Source organism: Adiantum capillus-veneris, chromosome 9 (genome assembly GCF_014529385.1).
Source record: "Adiantum capillus-veneris isolate H3 chromosome 9, ASM1452938v2, whole genome shotgun sequence".
Taxonomy (NCBI): Eukaryota; Viridiplantae; Streptophyta; class Polypodiopsida; order Polypodiales; family Pteridaceae; genus Adiantum; species Adiantum capillus-veneris.
This window is the reverse complement of record NC_140939.1, coordinates 60,720,312-60,743,903: the sequence shown is the minus strand read 5'-3', so window position 1 is coordinate 60,743,903 and position 23,592 is coordinate 60,720,312. Positions and strand designations below refer to the sequence as shown.

The 23,592-nt window shown below is 48.3% G+C and overlaps 1 long non-coding RNA gene and 1 pseudogene across 1 annotated transcript in view; both read right to left on the bottom strand.

Moving 5' to 3' along the window:
* LOC147450554 (uncharacterized) overlaps positions 1 to 23,592 on the bottom strand; it is a 94,318-nt gene that overhangs the window by 28,018 nt on the left and 42,708 nt on the right. The gene's annotated exons all lie outside the window — the stretch shown is intronic.
* On the bottom strand, positions 6,731 to 7,256 carry LOC147450556 (diacylglycerol O-acyltransferase 2D pseudogene; annotated as a pseudogene).

Below are 23,592 nucleotides of genomic sequence, written 5' to 3'. Positions count from 1 at the left end.
CCAACCCCCACTCACCCAAGGCAAAAGTACCACCTTTGGGAGGGACTGTGTGTCTCAAACCAGAACCCACACAGTATGTAAACCTACGGCTGGCCACAAGTGAAGGTACAGTGCGCGGAGACTCGAAAACTGTCCCAAAGATGGAACCAATCCTCGGGAGAAGAGGGAGGTACTCTGGCCTCAAGCCTGGGAAGCAAATCCAAATCGGCAAGTCGGCCTCCTCCTCAAGCACATCTGTAGTAAGGTCAAAACCATGATGCCATCGTCTTAAGTAAGCTCGAGCTGCTCGGATGCCGAGTGGATTGATCAAAAACACCTTGGCTGTCGTCTCTGGAGACTCGAACTCTATCTGGTAGTACCCTCTCCAGAGGATCTGGACATCAATGATCTTGCCCACATCGGAGAGAAGGCGGGCCTGAAGTAGGTCCCGAATCTCACCCCGACTCGGCCGAGTGCCAATGATCTTGCACATAACCGAAGTGGCTTACAAGCGTTTCACTTCGGCCATCAAGCTCGCTTGCTCTTTTCGCGAGAGAGTAAGTCCAAGGATCGGCCCTACGATGTCGGGCAAGGGGGCTTCTGTAGAGTCCTTCTGAGGTGGAGCAGAAGCCGCCATTCTGTGTCTGTTGCTGAATCGAGAAGGGCGATGGTGACGAGATACTCACAATAGGCTGTAATATCGTCTGCTTGCGAGCTGAGAAAGTGATGCGAAGGCGGATAAGGCTGGAAAGGGAAAAAGGGGGGGGGGGGGGGGGGGGGGGGGGGGGGGGGGGGGGGGGGCTAAGGCACGCGGGAACGAGGCTGGGGCGGTGTTGAGGCGGGCAGGATGGGCGTTGGAGCAACTGCGCGCAGAGCAGGCAACGAACAGAGTAGGCACTGAGCAGGGTAGCGCGAGGGAGGAGGTGGGAGGTGTGACCGATGGCGAGAGGGGAGGGGGGAGGGGGGAGGGGGTTGCAGGTGCGTCCGTAGGGGAGACGTGAGCAACAGCGAGCAAAGTTCTTTATGCGCTACTTACTGCGGATTTGGAAGGAAGTATGTCTTGCTTTGATTCCATGATGTTGCATACTGACCCCACACATCAGGAGAAGTAATCACTAGGGGAGGGGAATTCTCATGAAAGAAACGCCATGCCTCTCTTGCGTCTCTACTCAAGAACAACTGGTATAAATCTCGTTCCATTCAAGCTAAGAATGCTCGCTTCTTCAGTCACACAAGGCGCCTGAAGGCTATTAGAGACTGTCTATGATTGCTGACCCCTAGGAGAAGATCCCTCTGAAGCTGTGCTCTCGTCTCTCTACACTCCTCGTCATACCAACTGTTCTGAGACATGGTCCCAGAACAGGGTCTCTGATTAGGCTAAGTGTGTGGGTAAGCCTCTATTGCGATATCATGCAATGTCTCAGTTAGTAAAGTGGTCATCTCCTCCATTGAGAGTCGGAGACTAGATACTGTACACAGACGACTATAGATCTCCTCTATATAAACACAGTCAATCTCTGTTAATAATGTATAGCGTGTATGTGTTCTCCCTCCTAACACCTTGACTATATTGTACTGAAAGGAGACGGAAAGTGTCAAGAGAGCATGATCCACTACTACACCCGTTGGTCTTGGTCCTACTATGAGATCATGAATGCAGGGGATGAAGCTCGGATGTGCCATGACATAGTCCACTGTGTTGACCCCATGCCTATGTGGAAAGCATGTGAAACCGGCCGCTCCCAGAATATGTCGTAGGCCATTAAGTATTGCCAGACCATGTGTAGTCTCCATCTCCATGAAATGTCTCCCATACTCTGTTTGCTCTCTATCTTGCGAATGTCTATCAAGCCCCAAATCTCCTACATCCAGCTCTCTAAGCATCTCCTCTGAAGTGTCATGGAGAGAGAGAGAGAGAGAGAGAGAGAGAGAGAGAGAGAGAGAGAGAGAGAGAGAGATTATTTAATATATCGATTTTTTGAGACGGTCCTTGTACATGGCTTAAAAAATCCCCAAACAAGTGGTTTTGAGGTCAACAGGTCAAAAGGGGCCCAAAAAAAAATCAACTAGTTTCGCCCGTTTCATCGAAACGTTTCGCCGTTTCAAGGTTTTACAGGGCCAAAACACGTTTGTATGTCACTATGGTCCATTGGGCATCATTCTCAATCATCGGAACCTTCAGAGGCACTATCATCGGATCCCCTTTCTCCGGAATCCTATAATGAACTTGCATCCGGTTCCCTTAGTTCGTCGCAACCTTCGGCTGTGCTACCATCTGATTTTTCCAGAATCCTGTGATGAGCTATCATCCGGTACCCCTGATTCATTCTCTTCAATCTTGCAAACTCTTGCCTTGTTGAGGTGGATACTATCCTGTCCGTAAGATAAGTCAGTGGGTTGGCATGCATTCCAAATCGTTGCTTAGCATGTCCCATTAGTCTCTGAATGGAGTCGGAAATCTGGTTCAGACAACTGTCTTGAATCTGTGTTGGAAAACCATATCAAAACTGCTCAATCTGGTCTCTTTGGTAAATAAGCATCCGAAAACCGCTGGCAGTAGTCATTCAATGTATCTTTCTTAGTTATTCTCAATTACCTCAAATGGCATCTTCCTCGTCAAAGAATAAACTGTGTTGTTTTAAGCAACCTCCACCAAGGGCAAATCCTTTTTCCATTGAGTCTTTTGATCCAAAATAAGACTTCAACAAATCCAAAACCATTGAATTGGCTATATCAAATTGCCCATCTGTCTGCGGGTCGAATGAGGACGAGAACTGCAACTCTGTGCCAATGTTCTCCCAGATTTCACTCCAAAACAAACTAGTAAACCGGGGGTCTGTCCCAAACAATGGACTCAAGCATGCCATGTAGTCATAAAAACTGTGAAACAAACAATTTCGCGAAATAATCGGACTTAACTGTCTTCTTTACCGAAAAGAATAGGGCTATTTACTGAATCTGTCGATGATTGTTCAAATGCCATCGTGCCCACTCTGAGTCTTGGGAAGATCAAAAGTAAAATCCATGGCATTGCTTTCCCAAGGACGGGAGGGTATGGGTAAAGTCTGTAGAAATTCTCGTGCCTTATGTCTGTCAAACTTGACCTTTTGGCATACTCAGCTACTGGAACAAACTCCTTCACATCCGTTTTCAACCTCGGCCAGTAAAAGTAACAAGACCCTTCAAGGTGGTATCTATGCTGCAATGGCCGGAAGAAAAAAGTGGACAATGACACTTTGTCAAAACCTTTTCCCTCAAAGGCTGTGAGGCACACAACATCGTTTTCCGCATCAAATAGCCGTCCCGTATAGGATAGCCTACAACTGTCTCCCCACTATGCAACCGGTTAAAGATCTCTGACGTACTGATCTACCATATCCTCGAAGCTCCAATGATGTATCACAAAAATAGCCAGAACCAAGGACTTCCTAGACAACGCATTTGCCACTAAATTCTTGTGTCTTTGAACATGGACTATCTGGAAATGAAACTGTGACAGAATGTTAGCCCACCTCATCTGCTTTTCTAAGAGCTGCTTTTGTGAAAAGAAGTAGCATAAACTTTGATGGTTTGTGAAGACGGTAAAGTCAGCTCCGAGTAAAAAATGTCACCACTGAGTAAGAGCATGGATAACTGCCAAAAGTTCTTTCTCATAGATCTGTGCAACCCGTTCAGGACATGAAAACATCCTCCTCTCGTAAGCTATGACATGGCCTTCTTGCATCAAGACTGCTCCCAAACTACGACTACATGCATCACAGTGAACATCAAAGGCCTTTTGCAAGTCTGGTAAAGCCATTACTCGTCCGATTGTCGACTTTTCCTTGACCGTTTGAAAGGCTACAATCTATGACGGTCCCCAAATAAAAGGAACCCCTTTCTAGGTCAACACATGCAAGAGAAGCTATATCTGCAAATTTTCAAATGAACCACCGATAATCGAAGCAAAAAACCCACAAGGCTTCTAACTTCATGAACATTCTTCTAATCAGGCCAATGACAAAAGGTCTCAACTTTGGCCAAATCTATCTTTACACCTTCCAAAAAGTGTATCTCTCGCGAGAAAAGCTCACCTTTTTTCCCGCATTTACAATCAGTTTAAGTTGCCACAATGTCTGTGCTCTGCCTCACTCTTGGAGAAGATAATGATGTCATCAAAGAAAGTGTCCACAAATGATTGGTACTCTCTAAAAATCCTATCCATCATGCGGTTCAATGTAGCCGGAGCACTCGTAAGGTCAAATGGCATCTCCAAACAAACCAAAATCCGTCTTGGAAGCTGTCTTGTAGACGTCCCCATGAGCAAGTCAGATCTAATGATAACCACTCTTCAAATCAATTCGGCAAGTGTAACCCTGAAGTTTGTCGAGTATATCATCAATCCTCTTGGTGGAGACTAGGGAATCTGCGTTCTTCCTTTTGGGCTCAGCTAGGTTTGTAAGATGGCGGATTTGGTTGTGAACTATTAGAAATCAAAATCAATCCTATGATCTTTAGAACGAGCAAGAGGTAACTCTCCTCGTAGACCTTCAAGGAAAACAATCACCCTGTGCTTGCAGAAGTTCTTGTCGTTCCTTTTTGAGGTCAGATTGACCTTTGATCATCATCTAGCTCTTTTAAGAAAATCAAGCATACAAAAGAATTGGATTTTACTAATTTGGAAACGGTTGAAGCTCATACGAGTGGGACAGATAAGCCCTTCAGTACAATCTCTTTGCCCTTCTCATTCTTCAAGATGTCTTTCCTTGCCCTATAATCGACCACGGTTTTGTTCTTGGGGAACCAAGAAATTCCTCAAAGGACATCACACCCTTCCAAAGGTATGATGTAAAAGTCCTTGTACCCTAAATACCCCTGACAATGCAGACGTAGTTTGCCAATGACACGTGTAATAGCAACATAGCCACCAATTAGGTTGAAATAAAGTTGGCCTTGGCTCCTCCATCAAAGAAAAATAAGGGCTTCTTGGTCTGGCACTTTATCCCATGCTTTGCAAAGTTCGGTACTTTTATCCATCTGATTAGGGTCGGTCCTAACAAAGTCTGGTACCACTCTTGCTTTTGTCTTTCCTTTTCTTCCGTGCTCTTCAGTCGCTCTAGAATGCCCTAGCTCGTCTTCCGATGGTCCTCTGGTTGTTATTTTCAAGAATTCTGTCCAGCTCTTTCTGCGAGTACAGGTTTCGCTTTTTTGCACTCGTTTGTCCTTTAAGCTTCCTCCTCTTGACCTGAGAGAACCAATGGCCTCAATTTGCATGGCTCAATGCTTGATTCATGGCCCTCTTCAAGTGTGTAGCCTTCATGTGTCACTTTTGTTTCAGATCGCAATGGTGCCCCAAGACGCCTCTCATGTCATCTCTCAAATAGTCGGTTATCACATTCTATTGCTTGAGAGATGAACTCGCTTAGTGTGTGAACTTTTGGCATAGTCGAAGACCTTTTACGACATCCTTTAATCCCCACTAAAATTGGCTAATGTAATATTCTTCATGCCAAGTTAAATCACAAGTGAGTTGTCCAAATTCAGATGCATAGATGGATGCAGGTCATGACCCTTGGCGGAGATTTCTAAGTTTGGTTTCAACAACCCTTCCTCTATCAATATCCCCAAAGGTTGCTGAGAACTCCCGCACAAAAGCTTCAAAGTCGTGGAGGAGAGCAGATTCTTTTCCAAGGGAGCAAACCAAGAGAGATCCGTACCTAAGAGGAGAGTCCCAATAAGGCCTACTTGAGAGGCATCATCTGGATAACGCTCTCGTTGCATTCGAATGAAGAGTCGCACTTGGTGGAGAAAACCTCTAAACTTTGCTTTAGTCCCATCAGCAAGCTGACCTTCGGCTCCTTCTTATGTCGTTGAGAATCGTTGGATCTTGTAGCTAGTGCTTGACGTGTGCTTGTCTCTTGAAGCTCTTGAATTTGACATTGAAGATCTTGCAACACCGGTCCCAAGATTAGGGGTTGCCCTGCTTGAAGTTCAGCGTTACTCTCGCAAAGTTCTTGTAACAGAGCTCAGATGCTTTGCAATGTGTTGATGACACCTTCCATCGTCAACTCCATGATAACTTGACAAGATTAAGAGATATGAGTCTTGCCAAATTGTTATGAGCGCTTCTCAATGTAGCGCGGATAGTGTGTGGTGCTCTCTACAATGGGTGCTCCTCAGTGCAATGTGCGTGACATCTCACTCAAAACAGAATGGAAACACATGGAACAATAGATAACAACAAATCAACACACAGACACAACAACAGACCAGACTGGACTATCTCAAAGGAACCGACACAGACTCTGGCGTGGCAGCACACTCAACTCTAGCCCAGAACTCACGGGTACAATGGGGGTGTCGAGGCTCAGATGTGCATGGATGGTGCAGACGTGCTGTGTGTATAGACCCTCTCCACTAGAGGACGACGATGGACCTTATATGAAGAAGAAGATCATGATGACCCAACAGCTACTACTCATATGTGCCACCATAAAGAGCCACCACAGCTCATAAATGTCAGCCATCTAAGTCTATCTCCAAAATGAATGGTGGTGGTGACATGGCCACGATGTCCACTAGATCACCGTCTGTATCCCTGCCACGTGTCACTGCCTAGCCCAAAGAATCCGTCCAGTGTGAACCAGACCAGAACAATTGTACTTACTATGTGTCCTGTGAAAGTGACACTGTAGCCTGTTACAGGTTGCCTGCCACAAAACCGCTCATCGTCTGGGTGAGAGGAATATTGAAAAACTGTGAAACAAAACCACTAGGTACCGCATCCATACATCTTTTGTGAAGCAGGTGCTAGGCCCAACCATGACCTTACATGCCTCAAAAGTGGAGTTAAAAACACTGCACTGCTTGCAAACGCCTTAAGCCTTTGAATAGGCAAGAACCCAGTATGATTTCATAGTCCAAGAATCCCAATTGGCAAAACAGAATGCGGCTCCACAGCAAAGAAATATGCTCGGTTTGGATCCAACGCATCTTTATCCTCCATAACCATAGTGAGAGGAAAATGACCTGGTCCATGCTTGGAGATCAAGCTTGCAACACTTTCTGCAACAGCACTCTTCTGGAAAAGACGGATGACCATAAGCTCGAGTAACACCGCAATTAAGGTTAAGCTCCATCCTAACAGCAAAACAAAAAGCATTAACAGCAACGGGATGGCAACCAGGTGAATGCTTGAAAGCCACAAGGAAACAGTCAAAAGTGCTCTTAAGCTTGCTCGTCTGCTGTGATCGGATTACAAAAAACAATTTGCTCTCCCCCTTTGTGTCACTGGCCATCTCCATAGCCGCCGCAATCCTTTGAATAAAAGCTGATGAGAAGATTGAACGCAAAACTGAAGACCAGAGCCTCAACATTGTGATAGTACCCGGGGAGAGGGTGAGGAGAAGCCGCAAAGGGAGTTTTCGGGTCCTGTATGGGCAAGGGCAAGGGGTGGGTAGGGGAAGGGGGCGAGAGCTGGGCAGGGGGGGTGAGAGCTCGACGGGGGGGGGGGGGGGGGGGGCAAGAGCTAGGCTTGGTAGAGGCGAGGTGTGGGTAGTGGGGGGAGGGGGCGAGGGGTGGGTAGGTAAGAGCGAGGTGTGGGTAGGGGGGGGAGGGGGCGAGGTGTGGGTAGGGGGGGAGGGGGCGAGGCCCGAGGGGTGGGTCGGTAGGAACGAGGGGTGGGTAGGTAATGGCAAGGTGTGGGTGGGGGGGAGGGTGAGTGGGTAAGGGGACGAGGGGGTGAGTAAGGGAGCGAGGGTGTGTGGGCAGGGGGGCGGGGGAGAGAGGGAAAAATGGTGGGCAAGAGAGAAGTGTATAGGGTGGGGGTTTGGGGACGTGGATAAGGGATGGGTAGGAAACAACAGATCAAAAGCAGATATAGATACAATGCTAACATAGCACATACCACCTGAGTTATATTGGCAACGGTCCTCCTACTGTGCTCTTTTGCGAGCTTACCCAGTGTGCATGCTTTTAGTAAAGGGTCAACTGAGCAATCAACTTCTTTGACTTCTACGCTAGTTGTTGGCTTAAGTGGCTCATTGGGCTCAGCTACGGTAGGAAGACAACAAAAGGGTGTGACCTCAGGAAAACGTTGAATAGATAGTCCATAACAAAGCGTAGACTTGGTAGCTTCCAACCACTCTAGCAGATCTTCATCTGACCCTTCAATTGTAGTAGGTTGTTCTTGTTCAGAGTTGGTTTCCATTGACAAAGAAACTTGTTGCACCATGGGATCCATACCTCCTTCTAAGAGAATGGGTTGCATCGGAGAGCCAGGAGTATGTATCCACATGAAGTGCTTTAGTGTGTCGCAGCCATGGTCTACCAATGAGCAAGGGAAATTCGCCTTCAACCTGGGGAAGACGAACCACAACAAAATTCAAGTTAAAAGTAAAGTCTTGTACCTGCATAGGCACATTGTCAACTATGCCCAGTGGGTAGACTGGCCGCTGGTCGGCCAATGTAACTGTGAAGGGAGCAGGGCAAGTAGGCTGTAGACCTAGAGCTAACATAGAGAACTCGGGAATCAGGTTGATGCCAAATCCACCATCCACTATCACTCCTGAGAATTGCCAACCCAAGACGAACACTGTCGGGCGAGGGCTTCTATAATCAATGAGGGGAGCAACGGGATTGAATATCATATAGGACTCTGATGGTCGCACTAGGAGGTGCCTACCACTAGGACCTACTCCAAGGTAAAGGGATTGAATAACTGCAAGGGTGTCACTTCTGAAACTTGCATCTAGCCGCAGCATGTCATAGAGGGACACTTGTTGGAAGGTGTTCTTCAAGATTGTCTCTACTGTAACTTTTTCTTTTTCTACCAATGGTTTCTCTGGTACCTTGATCTTCTGTAGATCGAAAACTGCTTCCAAGAAAGATTCATCAATATCGGAGAGCAAAGATTTGGATTCTTTCTTGGCACTGGGGGATGGCTTGTCAACAGCTGAAGACAAGGTATCCACTGTTGTGAGAATGTGTGGGGGAGTTGAAATTGCTGGAATGCTAAGACCGAGAGCGGCTCTCTGGGCCCGAGTGACGACACCCGATGGCTCCTCTACCAACTGCAGCTTATTTTGAGGGGTAGCCACGTGGGTAGAAGGGGGCGGTTGAGGAACGGTGCTAACTGCTATCAAATTGAGCTTGGGAAAGGTAAACTCATTCTGGCTTTGACTTGGGTTCGAAGCCGTGGATGCACGAAGTTTAGGGTCCTTATTGTAGTGATCCTTCTTTTCAGGGCAATGACGACAGCGAGGGGTCCCTTCGGACAGAGGGCATTTGCTTTGGTAATGAACATATTCCCCGCATCTATAGCACAAAGTGGGCCGATTCAATGGACGAGTCGAAGGGCGAGGTGGTCCTTGCTCCTCGTGCATGGAGTTGGAGGTGGAGGCATAGAAGCTTTGAGGTGATGAGGGAGCATGGGTATGATAAAAGCTCTGAGACGGAAAAGTACTTTGCATACCTATCGTTGGTTTGCCAAATACTAGTCGAGGCAATGACGCCATTTGGGTTGTGGTAGATAGACTCACAAAAATGGCGAAGCCTATACCAACAAAGTTGACAGTAAAAAGCCATGAGTTGGCGGTTTTATTTGTCGATCCGCTTTATAAGTTGTATGGTCTACCAGAGGATATTGTCAGTGATCGAGATACTATGTTCACTGACCGATTTTGGCAAGATGTGTTTGCTCATCTTCAGACGAAGTTGAGTATGTTGTCTTCTGACCATCCTGAGTCCGAACAAACTAAGAGGATGAATCAAACATTAGAGGATATGTTAAGAGCCTACGTCTCTCCCTGGCAGTCTGATTGGGAAAGCTATCTTCCACAGTTAGGGTTTTCCTATAATAGTAGCAAGCATTCTGCTACTGACTTTAGCCCATTCATGCGGATGTATGGATTCGAACCTAATTCCCCGATTGCTATTGGCTTAGAGAAAGTCAAGGAACGCCAAGCTCGTGATTTCCTGTATGACATGCAAGAAATGCTCAAATTGGCTAAGGATAGTATAAGAACAGCTTGTGATCGAGTCACTACTTATGCTAATCAAAAGAGGTCTCCAAGGACTCTAGATGTGTGACAATGGGTCTATCTGAAGATACCAAGGATTCCAAGACTATGCAAACAGGAAAGCATTCTAAGCTTTCAGCTAGATATTGTGGTCCGTTCTTGATCGCAAAGAACATTGGCCAAGTTTCCTATAAACTGGCTCTTCCTTCGGATGTTAGTGTACATCCGGTGTTTCATGTCAGCCGCCTTAAAGTAAAATTAGGCAAAGCCGACGTTGCTCTGCCTATCAAGGAAAATGTATGGCAAGATATGCAGACCGAGTATATTTCTCGAGAACCAAAGGCAGTTTTAGATCATTGTACCCGTCATTCGCGCATAAAGGCTTATGAGGAGTACTTAATTAAATGGAAGGGTCAATCTAAAAGGTTTGCTACTTGGGAACCAGTTAGAGCTTTGAAAGCTCAGTATCCCCACTCATTGATGAGGACATCAATGGTTCTTAAGGGGGGAGGTATGTTATGTCCCACTCATGGGAGAGGGGATCCAACCCAAACGCCGTCGGGATGGGCGTCCAGTGTCTAGGCGGACGTAGTGTGAACACGGCCAGTGTGGCCGGCCATTATTATAAAAGGGAGGCCAAGGCCTCGTTTGCAGTAATCGACCCCCATTGGCAGAGTGCCAGTGGTTAGCTCGCGAAGCTAGAAGTACGCGAGGTCACCTCGAGGAGGTGAGGCCGGGTGGTATGGGACGCTCGTCTTACAGGTGCACGCCTATGTCCTTGGACTCTGGCCCCAGCACGGAGGAGCTGCCGGATGGTGGCTATGGTCGTGTGATTCGTCCGACACGTGTCTGTAGGCGGTCCGTGTAGCCGAGAGATCCACTCCTACGTTCATTTCACATACCAAGCCAGATACGCACGTGTTTGTCATACCATGCAAGCGAATCCTTGCTGGTGCCGTCCGTATCCGCAAAAACCTTCGAGTAGTGACCCTCCCATACTTGTAATTGCCTCTCTGGCTTCATCACTAGCTCCTCATTTGCGTACAAAGGTTGATTGGCAATAGTCCTTGCACCTTCCCAACTATTTTCTTGAGGTGGGTGAAGATCTTCTCCTTTTGTCTCTCCCTCAGGAGCTCATTCCCCTTTCCCACAAAGCGCTCTAAGGATCTTTTATTACTGTCTCTGACAGCGGCCTTCGCACGAAGTGCTATTGCTTTGTACTCTTTAACTGCTTGCTGGCCAACCCTAGTGTTCGCAGGTTTGTTCCTCACCTTATTCTAGGCTTTCCGACAAGCATTAATGAGTCTCCAAGCCCGAGGTTCTAGTCGACAGCCTGACCTTGGCCTCGGCGGGGACTTCGTAGCAAGAGCTCCAACCTCTTTGGCTATGGAAGTAGCAAAGGAAATAAACTTTTCATAGCACTGTTGGGTCGCACGCCCGTCCTCATTCTTGAGGTGAAGCAGGGTGTTCCATCGATTGTCGTCGAGGAACAACCTACACTTCACTTCCATTTTACATGCATCCAACTTGGGTACGGGTGACATAGTAGTTGTGGCTCCTACTCCCGAGTCCACACAGTGTATGCTGCACACTAGTGGCCAATGATCTAACAAGTCTATCCCCCTCTGTACCCAATTGTTGAGAAGTTGTGGCTCCTACTCTTCACGAGTCCACACAGTGTATGCTGCACGCTAGTGGCCAATGATCTGACAAGTCTATCCCCCTTTGTACTGAATTGTTGAGAAGTCGTCTCGCGAGGGACTCATTCACAATAAAGTGATCGATGTCCGACTTTCCCTTCCCCCATCTGGAATGATATGTGAGGTTCGAGCCTCGAACCTTTAGGCTCTCGAATCCTCTCCCTCTCCTCAGTAGCCACTTCTTCAATGCCCCCGTCTTTATGCTGAAGTCACAACAATCACCGGTAGGTTTTTGTTCGAGATGATCCCCAACGTTTGGGCGAGGGTATTCAAAGCAACTCTTCTGGCTTCGCCCAATTGGCGTTATGGAATGTATACATTTCCATGTATCCAAGCCCCTGAACCTTTGGAGAAAATTGTATGGAAATTTGATTCGAGGAAGAGAAATTGAGCTCAAAGGGTCTGAGCTCATTCGCGACCAAAGACACCATTCCACGTTCTCCTGGTTTTGCGGTGCCTAGGGAATTAAAGACCACATGTCCTGGGAGTCTAAGAGGCCAACATTCCGCGAAGTGTTCTATCCACCTCAAGCGCAGAGGGTCCAATCCCTCTACTCGAGGTGCTTCACAAGATATCTGCCGAGTTACCTGATTCCCCCTGGGATTCGTTCCTCCCATTCAAGATTGTGCTCATGTCGTTCAATAAGCACAAGTCCTCCAAGAAAGCTTTGAGAATATATATAGCCTTTGACAATATTGAGAGCTTTGAGAAAACATAGAGCTTTTGAGAGTATACCAAGGAAAGAGAGGGCGCTAGAAAGCAAGAGCGTTTTTACTATAGTTGTACTTTTCGTAAGGGTCCCCATTTATACTCTCCCCCTCGGGGGCCTAGGAGAGAGACCTCTCGCTTCTCATCCTTTGGCGGTACAAGGGAGAGCATTATTTCCCTTCATCCCCCTCGATGGCCTGCAAGAGGGAGGTTTACACAACATACCCCACTTCCACACTTCGGAGAGTGAAGCTAGGATCTCACCATAGAGTGGATCCTACTTTTTTTGGTCACAACATACCTCCTTCTCGCGCTCGATTGGGTGGTACTACTCGAGAATCGTCCCTTCACAACTTGAGGGAGAGTTGCCACTCCTTTCTCCCCCCATCGTGGCCCTAAGGGGGAGCGCCTTTGACCCAAGTCTGGGGGGGAGAGAAGTCTTTACACCCCTCTCCCAAACACCCCTTATGGTGGTCCCAAGATGTCCAAAACCCTCCCCTACAAGGCTATTCGCCAACTTCAAGAGGATGAGTTGCCACACCGTCCTAAAGTCCTCAAGACACTTGCCTTTAGCCCAAGCACAAGGCGTAATGCGTTCAATACCCCTCCTCCTGTCCCTTCGGAGGAAGTAGCTTCACTGGAGTTTGGTACGGCTCTCTTTGGCATGCAGAGTTATAGTGGCCAACCACGTGTTGTTAGCTACTATGTGGCACATCATGTTGTTAGGAGTTTTTAGGAGCAAGGGATTGCGCATATGTACATACACATGCATGGTGCATAAATTTTCTAGAGCCAAGTGGTTACGTGGGGCCCACATGTGTACAGGTAGGACAGCATGTACATAGTGCATCGATTTTCACTATCACCAGTACTAGTGTGTTTTTTCTATAATAATGAGTGGTAGCGCGTAAAACTTCTCGAGGAAGCTATGGGCGGGCCGACGCCATGAGGTAAGCAGGTGCGTCGAATGGCATCTAGTGGCGTCAGAGGTCGAATGGGGTCAATATTTGCACGTGGATAAGTACGAACACAACGTGGGTGTTTTTTTTTTTCCGAGAAAAAGATCCTTCTATTAGTTAATGAAAACTGCCCATAGGGCTACATCCACCTCTGCAAGAGAGGGCTACAGCAAGCATGATGGGGAGACTCTCCCAATGAAAAAACAGCATATATACAATGAGCTAAATCAAGAGATGGGAGGAGGGAAGAGCCACACAGGTGGACAGTAGTGCCATCTGAACACCCCCTAGACTATGGTGTAGAAAGGCCCAGGGCACCAGAGTCGAAGGAAAGCCTCGCGACGCTCCCGCATTCGGTCGAAGTTGCCTCAAGCTGTCCTCTGAGAGTATGGATCAGCTCTAGCCAAAAGTCATGAACAGTCTCTGCTGGTGGCACAGGGCAAGCCTCAAAGATGCGGAAACAGCGGGCCCGGCAGATGAACCAGAGAGCTAGGCCGCTGATGAGCTCCCAACACTCCTCTCTCTGAGTGCACCACTCCTGTGGAGTAAGCTCTGTAGGAGGCTGGAGTGTAGGTCGCCCCCCCTGCATCACTATCATTCTGCTGGTGGAAGATAGCTCAAACTAAAGTGCCGGGCCCGTGAGGGTGGACCAAGCTGCTGCCCCCCAAGTGTACTGTCGAGCCGTGGAGAGGGTAGGCATCAGCCGAAGAACTCGTAGCCACACCTGCTGGGCCGAGGGACAGTCCCAAAGACAATGACGCTGACTCTCCACCAACTGGTCACAGGCTGCACATGCGGCCGAGAGACCACTATGCACAAGCCAGCTCCCTACTGCTATGGCTCTGTGTGCAACCAGCCACTGGAACATAGTGACGCGCCTCGGCTGTCTGGAATCCCACAGCCTCTGCCAAAAGGCTGCCAAGAACTCAACTGTGAGGCCCTTCTCCTGCCAATGACGTGCTGCAGCGGGGCGGGCCTCTCTCTGTGCTGCAAGTATATGACGTCCAAGCCGAACAATGTACTGAAAAAAGGGGACTCCTGGGCGGTCTACAGACGAGAAGGGGTCCCTCCATAACCACTCACCAGGATCCCACTGTACTCGTGCCAGTGGACAACACTCCTAAGCCTATAGCCTCCACTGTCCAGTCTCAAGAGCTGCTGGTGGGTCAGGGTCTATGACGCAAGTCCTCCCACAGATGCCCACAGCTCAGATCCTCTGGAAACAACACACTGCTACGTGCGGGGCCTCTACTGCAACTCGCTGTAATCATCCCCCACCCTGAAGCTCGAAGAACAGGGCAAGGACAATCTCTGAGAAGGCCCTGACTGAAATGAGAACCTCCAGTAGTGTGAAGGCTCCCATCCATCGGGATGCTACTAGCTCGAGAGGCGTGAGCCACTCAGCTGGAACTGACTCTGAGATGTCCTGACACATGCTCCACACCCCTCTCATGCCCTGTAAGCTGGACAGCCTGTACCTCCTCTGACAAACCTGTGAACTCTAGCCAGTCACCTAGAGAGCGCGCTGGACCTGCTGCCATGGGACCCCAAGAAACATGAGACCGACTCCCAACCAAGTGGCCTCTCTGAGTGCTAACCATGGGGTTCCAGACGAGGGGCTGCCGTAGGCGCTCCTCCGTACACGTCGGCTGTCTCTGCTCTAGGCCACACCGCAAGAGCTCCCAAGATCGAAGCAAACTCACAGCGAATCGGTCCTCCAATCTCCTGCTCAAACCAACTCGGCGCAACTCTGTAAAGATCCATCTGGTCGAAGGTTGCCAAGGGCCTCCTGACTAAGGCACCTTGGCACGAAGCCTCTGCAGTAGGAACTCCTTCCAGGGCTCCTCGCCTGGAAGAAGTCCTCTGACGACGAACTTCCCAAGAAGGGCTCTGCTCTGCTGTGCTGGATCAATGATCCCAAGCCCTCCCTGAGAACAAGGAAGTGTGATGACCGACCAAGCCACCTTGGCTCGGGCAATCTGAGTGTCACGACTTGACCAAAGGAAGTTCCTGATCAGCCTCTCTACCTGGCTGATACAAGAACTCAAGAAGATCCAGCAAGAAGTGATGTATCACATAGTCGCCAACAACACCTGGTTGGCAACTACTACTCTACCAACCAGCGAAAGTCGTGCTGAGCTCCAATGTAACAGCTTTCTCCTGATGGACAGGAGAAGAGGAGCAATCTGCTGCTCGGGGGACAAGTCCAAACCAACCTGACATCCCAAGTACCGAACTGCAGTCCCGGGAGGAATCCACCTGAAACCCTCTCCAGGCATCCAATCTGGCACAGGAGAACTGCCAACCGAGAAATCCACTGTCTTTCTCCAGTTGATCAGTGCGCCCAATGCACAGCAGAAGGTCTCCAAAGCCTGCTCACATATGTGTAGATTGGCCTCCTGGCCCTCTAAGTACAAGGCTGAGTCGTCGGCAAACTCAGCGTCCAGAAGCTCATCTCCCCGTATAGGGAGTGCTAGGCCCCTCAGACCAACCTGCTGTGACACCAAAAATCTGCTCATCGCCTCCGCATAGAATAGAAAGAGAAAGGGGGCAAGAGGACAACCCTGTCTAACCGATCGGGTGAGCATGAAGCGCTCACCTCTACCTCCTGCCAAAAGCACCTGACTGTGAGCCTGTCTGTACAAAGCTGACACCCCTCTGATCCAAGCATCTGAGAAGCCCATCCTGCGTAGAGTGCCCTCTAGAAAGTCCTAGTCAACTCTGTCGTATGCCTTCTCAAAATCGAGAAGAAGAATCACAAGGTCCTCCCCACGGAGCCGTGCCAGGGGAGAAGCCTCCCAGAAAGTGAAGATGTTGTCAAGGATACTACGTTCCTTGACAAAACCTATCTGAGTCCCATGTATAAGGCTCTCCAAAAGTGGCTGAATCCTCAAACTCAGAGCCTTGGCAAGAATTTTGTAGACTGAGTTGAGGATGGTGATGGGACGCCACTGTCGAATCTCATCTAAGGAGCCACCTTCCTTTGGAATGAGGTAAATCAGGCCCTCACTCATGCTATCCGGCATCACTCCTATGTGCAGAATGTACTGAAAGGCACTACAAAGATCTGGGCCAAGAAGGTCCCAGTACTCCAACAAGAAGCTGGGAGTCAGTCCATCCTCACCTGGACAGCTACCACGAGGGAGGGCCCTAAGAGCCGTGTGCAGCTCCTCAAGCTGAAGAGGCATCTCTAGCCTCTGGCGCATCTCCTCAGTCACAAGACAAGGCATCTGAGCCCAAACCTGCTCCGTGCATGCATCCTGTCGCTCTGACTGGGGCTCAGCCGACAGTAACTCACGATAAAAGTCAGTAGCAACTGCACGCATATCCTCGGGCTCACAAACAACTGACCCATCGGGACTCCTCAACTGATTGACCTTTGCATGTGAGTGTCGAGGTCCCCTGTCTCAAAAAAAGCACCTGTCACTCTGTCACCCACCTGAGTCCACTGAGATGCCTGTCGGTGAAAGGAAAACTCAAGACGCCTCTCCTCTGTGCAAGAAAGCTCCTGTCGAGCCTGCTGTAACTGCTCCTCCAACCATGGACTGTCTGGATGCTGCTCTTGCATCCTCTGTAGTGAAGCAATGCCTCGTCCGAGACGCTGCTCCTCCTCTTTCGCTGCAGCCCGTCGAGCCAGAGACTCTTGGAGGAAAAAGTGGCTAAGCTGAGCTAGGCCTAAGGCCACTCTATCTGCAGGTAGAGCCTGGTTGTCCATGCCCTCTGTCCAGAGAGCCTCTACCCTCTCTCTGAGTGATGAGTCCAACAAGACCCGCTCTGGGATGCGAAGCATCATGCTCCCACTCCTCTGCCTATCTGCCACTGTGAGGATCACTGGTGCATGGTCCGAGAAGGATGTCCCTGCCAGGATGCCCACTGATCCCCCCAAGTCACTGAAGTGGTCACTAGTGTAGAAGCGATCTATCCGCGATAGATTCCCTCCTCCCACTCTGCAGTCCGACCTAGAGAAGGCAAGACTCTCTGGAGGCCTCACAAAGCCAGAATGCTGCCATGTCATACACAAAGTCATACACAACCTCTCCCAAGCTGCTAACTCGACTCCATTCACAGTAGCATGGCTGCCTCCGATCCTGTCAGAAGGGTCCTCCAACATGTTGAAGTCCCCTCCTACACACCAATGGTCAACCTGTGGCAAAGACTCAACAATTTGTGACCAAAACTCTGCACGAGCACTCGCCACATTGGGCGCATAGATGTTCAGGAAGCCCACAAGGCCACCCTGAACCTGCATAGTAATCCACTGAGCCCTGCCTGGCACAATAATCCCTCTACCCACAATGGCCTGCTGCAATGAGTCCACAATAGTCATACATACCCCACCCTGAATGCCAAAGGGTCAACTAAAAGGCCAAAGGTGCCCAAGTAATAAAGCTAAGTGTGGGAATTGAAAAACCTGAGAGAAGACCAATAAAAACGTGGAGAGAAGAGAAGGAACAGCCGCAACTGAGTTTTTGTTGTTTCTAAAGCCTGTTTTGGCCATAAACTGTTCATTCGAGGTCGGATTTGAGCACTTTGACATTGTAGACTGGGCTTTTGGGCCGTTCCGGACGCGATGGCGCTGTCCATTTTGCCAAATTCCTCACTATTTTTCAGCTTTTTTGGCTGTGTAAGTTTCTCCTATGAGCGAAGCCTCTCTCCAATTTGTGATTGTATCTGGCATATTTTACCCATTTTGTGTGAGCTATTTGCCCTATTGGTGTTGGCCCAAGCTCAATTGTATCTAAACATAAAAAATTATCCTCTTTTGAGCTGAGTTTTTTGGGTGTGTGTGTGTGTGTGTGTATGTCTCTCTGTGTGGAGTGGGAAAATGCAATCTCTCTCCTCTCACTCCATCGGTGTGTTCCCTGTCTCAACCAGGTGGGTTTGTGTAATCCGAGTGGTGCCCCATAGTGTGCATGTGTATCATCCCAAGAGTGTGTCGGATCATTATAGAGGCGTTGTGTGTGTTTCCATCCCGCTCACGTTGATAGACCGCTTTTGGCGTGTACAAAGTAGCGTTTATATGCACGGTCATATGTACAAAAAGATGTAAATACATGCATTTGGGAGCTTTGCAAAGTGGTTTCAAGTTCGAAAAAAGGTGCAACGTGTGCACATTGTAAATATGCGTGCTTGCGTGTCGGCAGTCGAGCATACGTACATGCCTGGATAGGGTATCGGGGCCTTGGATATGGTTCTAGGTGGCTTATTTTGGCTCTAGATAATGTGTTTGATCTTTCTAGAATGTAAATAATGCAAGTGACAAGTGTAGGTACTCTCATCCCGCTCGAGAAGTTTCGCACATGCGGTAACTGTCTATTTGCGGCGCCTGATCTGCGGTGATGCGTGCATCGCCCTAGAAGTGGTCAAAAATAGAATGTGGAGATGTGGAAATGTGCTTTGGGTATCTAGGATCAAGCATGCGCAATTTGGTGAATTTTGGAGTCCGTTTGGGGTTTTTCCTGCGAAAAATGCCCGCCAGGGGTCAAAACAGGCCAAAACTGGGCAAAAAAGGTCAAAAAATGATCAAAAAAGGTGTGAAATGGCTTCAAATTGCCACATCACGATGCCTTGATGGTCCAGGCTGAGGGAAGACTTTTGAAGAGCAATATCAACACTTTCACCCCTTTGTGTGTGGGAGGAAGCAGGGTTCCTACAGGCGGTCTAATGCAGTCCCGTTGCGTTCCCGTCCTGTTTTCGAGTGTAGGGAGGAGTGAATGAGAGCTCTCTCTCTTCAATTTTTCACTTGGGAGAGTCTATGGAAGTTTTGAGGTTTCCATGGATGTGTGTGCAAGGAATTGAGGGAAGAAGGTGCGGCTTTCTGCAAGACTATGTGACCCTGTATCGGTGCCATTAGGGTTGGCGCTACTCCAAAGAGTCCAACAGAGTGGATTTTGGTGAAGCTTTTGCAATGGTTTGAGAGTGGCCTTTTGAGGCTGGAGTTCTTGGGTTTTTTATGGTTTTTCTTGTATATTTTGGTCACCATCAAGCGTGATTTCAAGTGTTGATCACCTCGACTCACCTTGTAGTGTCTACGGGCAGGCAAGGGCTTGTAGGTCAAGGCGTTTGGAGTTTGAATTGAGCTTGTGGGTAGAGTTTTTAGGGAGCTTTTGAGTGGTAGTGAGTGAGGTGAGGAATTCGAGTAAATTCCTTGTTTTGTGTTGAGTGGTCTGGGTGTGTGAGTGTGCGCACGACATCTTTTGCTCCATCAACGTCTTGTTGGATCTTCTCGAGCTCCTGTATCAGCCAGCTAGAGAGGCTGATCAAGAACTTTCTTTGGTCAGGACGCGACACCCAGTTAGCCCGAGCCAAAGTAGCCTGGTAGGTCATCACCCTATCATGTTCTTAGGAGGGGACTGGGGATCATCGACCCAGCATAGCAGAGCAGAGCCCTTCTTGGGAAGTTTGTTGTCAGAGGACTGCTTCTAGGAGAGGAGCCCTAGGAGTTGTTGCTTCAATGACTTCGAGCTCGAGTTTCTCATGCAGGAGGCCCTTGGAGCCCTTACATCAAGTGGATCTTCAAAGAGATCTGCAAAGTTGGTTTGAGTAGGAGACTGGAGGATTAATTTGTTGCGAGCCTACTTCGCTCTTGAGAGCAGCTACGGAGTGGCCTGGAGCAGCACCAGCCCACTTGCACGGAGGAGCGCCCGAGAGAGCCCCTTGTTTGGAACCCCATGGTTAGCACTCAGAGAGGCCACTTGGTTGGTAGTAGGCCTCATGTTTCTTGGGGTCTCAAGGCAGAGGGTCTCAAGGCAGAGAGCCTAGCACGCACTCTCAGTGATTGGCTTCAGTTCTCAGGTTTGCCAAAGGAGGTACAAAGCATCCAGCTATGAGGCATGAGAGGGTACAGAGCATATGCCAGGACATTACAGAGGCTTTACTAGTTGAGTGGCTCATCCCTATAGAGACAACAACTCCCAAGTGGATGGGGGCCTTCACGCGACTGGAGGTCCTTATCGCAATTCGTGCTTGTTGGAGTTCGTATGTCACAAATTGATGACATGGCAGAACCACCCGGACTAATGACGTGGCCGGACCACCCAGGCGGGAAAGATGACCCGCCAAAACTATACGGATGCAATGACGTGACAACAGTACGGATTTCCGAATTGTGTGCTGACATGCTGACGTGGCAAACTGTACCGAAAATCCCGGCTTTTGCACTAACCGATTGTACGAAATTTCCGTGATTTGTGCTGACTGCTTTTGGCAAATTTTGGGAACCAATTGCTTTTGGAACTTTTGCTTTTAAGTTTGAAGCTTTTGAGATCAAGTTGTTTTTGGAGTTTGACTGCTTTTGGGGTGTTCTGTTTTTGGCATTCCTTGTAAGAATAAAAGAGCCCCAAGGGCCTCACTTCTCAAGGCATCTGGACGCAAAGTCTGAGAGCGGAGGACCCTACGGAGTTGTACTTTGCTCAAAGATTAATATAAATGAAATACCGAAAGGGGCGCCTGTCTTTGGGGCCAATCTCTCTGAGCATGGAACTACACCGGGCTGTGTCGACCAAAATTGAACTGTGATCTCAAAGTTGTGAAGTATTTTAAGTGAATCTCTCGTGTGTCGCCACAGAATCTAGACTTGGGCTGCCCAAGTTTGTTACACTGTACCCACCATGTTCTTTGAGATCCAAGGCGAGGGTCGACTCACAGTCTTAATAGAGGATCTACAGGTTGTAGAGTGATGTTTTCAGTAGTCGATATTTGTGGAAGGACCTGTGTCCCATATCCTGACCCAACAGATCTTGAGACAGGCCACTCGAGGCTTTGGGCTTGGGAGAGCTTCCCTCTGGCACGAGTGCAATGGGACCTTCCGTTCAGCAAACCACCTTGGGATCCCTTTCTTTCAGTACATTGTTCGACTGGGGAGACGCATACTAGTAACACACAGAGAGGCTCGTCCGACTGCAACACTTCACTCGCACGAGGAGGGTCTCAGCTAAGTTCTTGTCAGGCTTTTGGGAGAGGTTGTGGAGGCGAGTCACTTTGTTCCAGTGGCTAGTTGCACACACAACTACAGTAGTGAGGAGCTGGTCAGTACATAGTGGCCTTTCCGCAACCTATGCAGCTTGTGACCATCCTTTGGGGACTCAGCGTCACTGTTTGTGGGATTGCCCCATGGCACAACATGTTTCGCTATGAGTTCTTCGATTGATGCCAGCTCTTTCCAGAGTGCGACAATACACTTGGGGTGATGCTATCTGGTCCACCCTCATGGGCCCGGCGCTACAGCTTGAGCCATCTTCCACCAACAGGATGATAGTGATCCAAGGGGGTCGACCTACACTTCAGTCTGCTACAGAGCTTACCCCCCAGGAGTGGTACAGTGAGAAAGAGGTGTGTTGGAAGCTCGTCTGTGGCCTGAAACTCTGGTTCATTTGGCGGGCCCGTTGCTTCCACATGTTCGAGGCTTGCCACGTCCTACTCGCGGAGACTGTTCGCGACTTTTGGGTGGAGTTGATCCATACTCTCAAGGGTCAGATCAAGAGACTCCAAGGCAGCTCTGACCGCATGCAAGAGCATAGAGAGGCTTTTCTACGACTTTGGTACCCAAGGCCCTTCTTCTCCATGATCCAAGGTGTGCCCAGATGGCCGATAGTGCCCAGATGGCACTATCGGCCATCTGTGTGGCTCTTTCCTCCTCCCATTTCATGATTTAGCTTTATTGTACATATTTTGTTTACTCACTAGGAGAGTCTCCCCATGATTTTTGATGTAGCCCTCTCTAGTAGAAGTGGTTTGTAGCCCTTTGGGCAATTTTTATTGACTAATAGAAGGATCTTTTTTTTGGGAACAATTTTATATCATATATGATTATACCTTATGACTATATGCATGAAAATCTTGCATATGTACCTATTCATGCTTATCTCTGAAAAGACTATCATTGTCCATAATGTTGATGACACTCAAAGGAAGATGAGAACACATAGTGGATGGAGAGCCATGTTCGCAAAAAATAAAATGATGTTTTGGCAACCATTTAATGTTGCCTTCAAGAAGGAAGATGCGGGGTGGATATTACAAGCTATGCTGAAAACATCCCTACTTAAGATGTTTATTACAAAAAATACAAGCAAATGTTAACGAGAATACTAGCTTATGCCGACAAGGTGGGTGAATCATGATGATGTCATGGCCAAATAGCTAATGGTGTTTTGAATACAAATAGGCACTGCAAGTCAGCAGGTGGGGGGGGGGTGTGTATATAACCTATACTATGTTTGGAGACATGACATTCGAAGAAACAGAGTCTCCAGAAAGATCACTTTGTATCTTCGCATAAACTTGAAGCAGCACAGTCACAACTCAATTTGAATTGAAAAGATCATCCATTTGTGCGGTTGAAGGACTTGTACCTAGCATCGATAGAAGCAACCTAGCACATCGCCTTAAACTAAGTTGCCACATGCCGTCAAGATGCAAGCATAGGTGATTGCATTTTGAGAGACGCCCTCTCTTGTCATCCACTCAAAAATTCCCAAAGCTTCCTGGCCTCAGCCCTTTAGGACATATCGCCCAATCAGTGCATTTCAAAAGATGACAATCCAAATAAGAAGATCCTGAAGCACTTATTGTACTTTCTAAAGTTCACTACACTTGATATACATGTCAATCAAGGCATTGCCAAGCACGACATTCTTTCTCAACAACATCTTGACTAACAATATCATCCTCAATTCTTTTGCACAAATCATCTTGCGTAGTGCCACATCCTTCAAGATCCAGGCATAGATGATTCCATCTAGAGAGACACCCTCGCTTCACCCCATAGCATCCTGGCCATATCCTCACAAAAATGTGTCAGGATATGATGTCCCAGAGGGGATCCTCTGCAAGCATTTTTTGTGCTTTCTAAACTACACCACATTTGGCATACAAGTCGACCAAGGAATTTCCAAGAATTATGTTTCTTTATAGCAAACCCTAACCAACAATATCGTCATGGGTTCTTATTCCCATATCAACATCTTGCCTAATGACACATTCTGTCAAGATGAAAGCATAGGTGATTGCATTTGGAGAGACGTCCTCGCTTGTCATCCCCTCAAAATATCCTAGAGCTTCTTGGCCTTGCTCCTTTGGGGTATACCCTGCAGCGTTCCAGATCAAAAGCTCCTCAAGCACTGTTCTGCTTTCACAACTACACACTTAACATACATGTCAATCAAGGCATTGCCAAGCACGATGTTTTTTGTCAAGAGCAACTACCTAACAATATCATCGTCAATTCTTTTGCCGAAGTCAGCATCT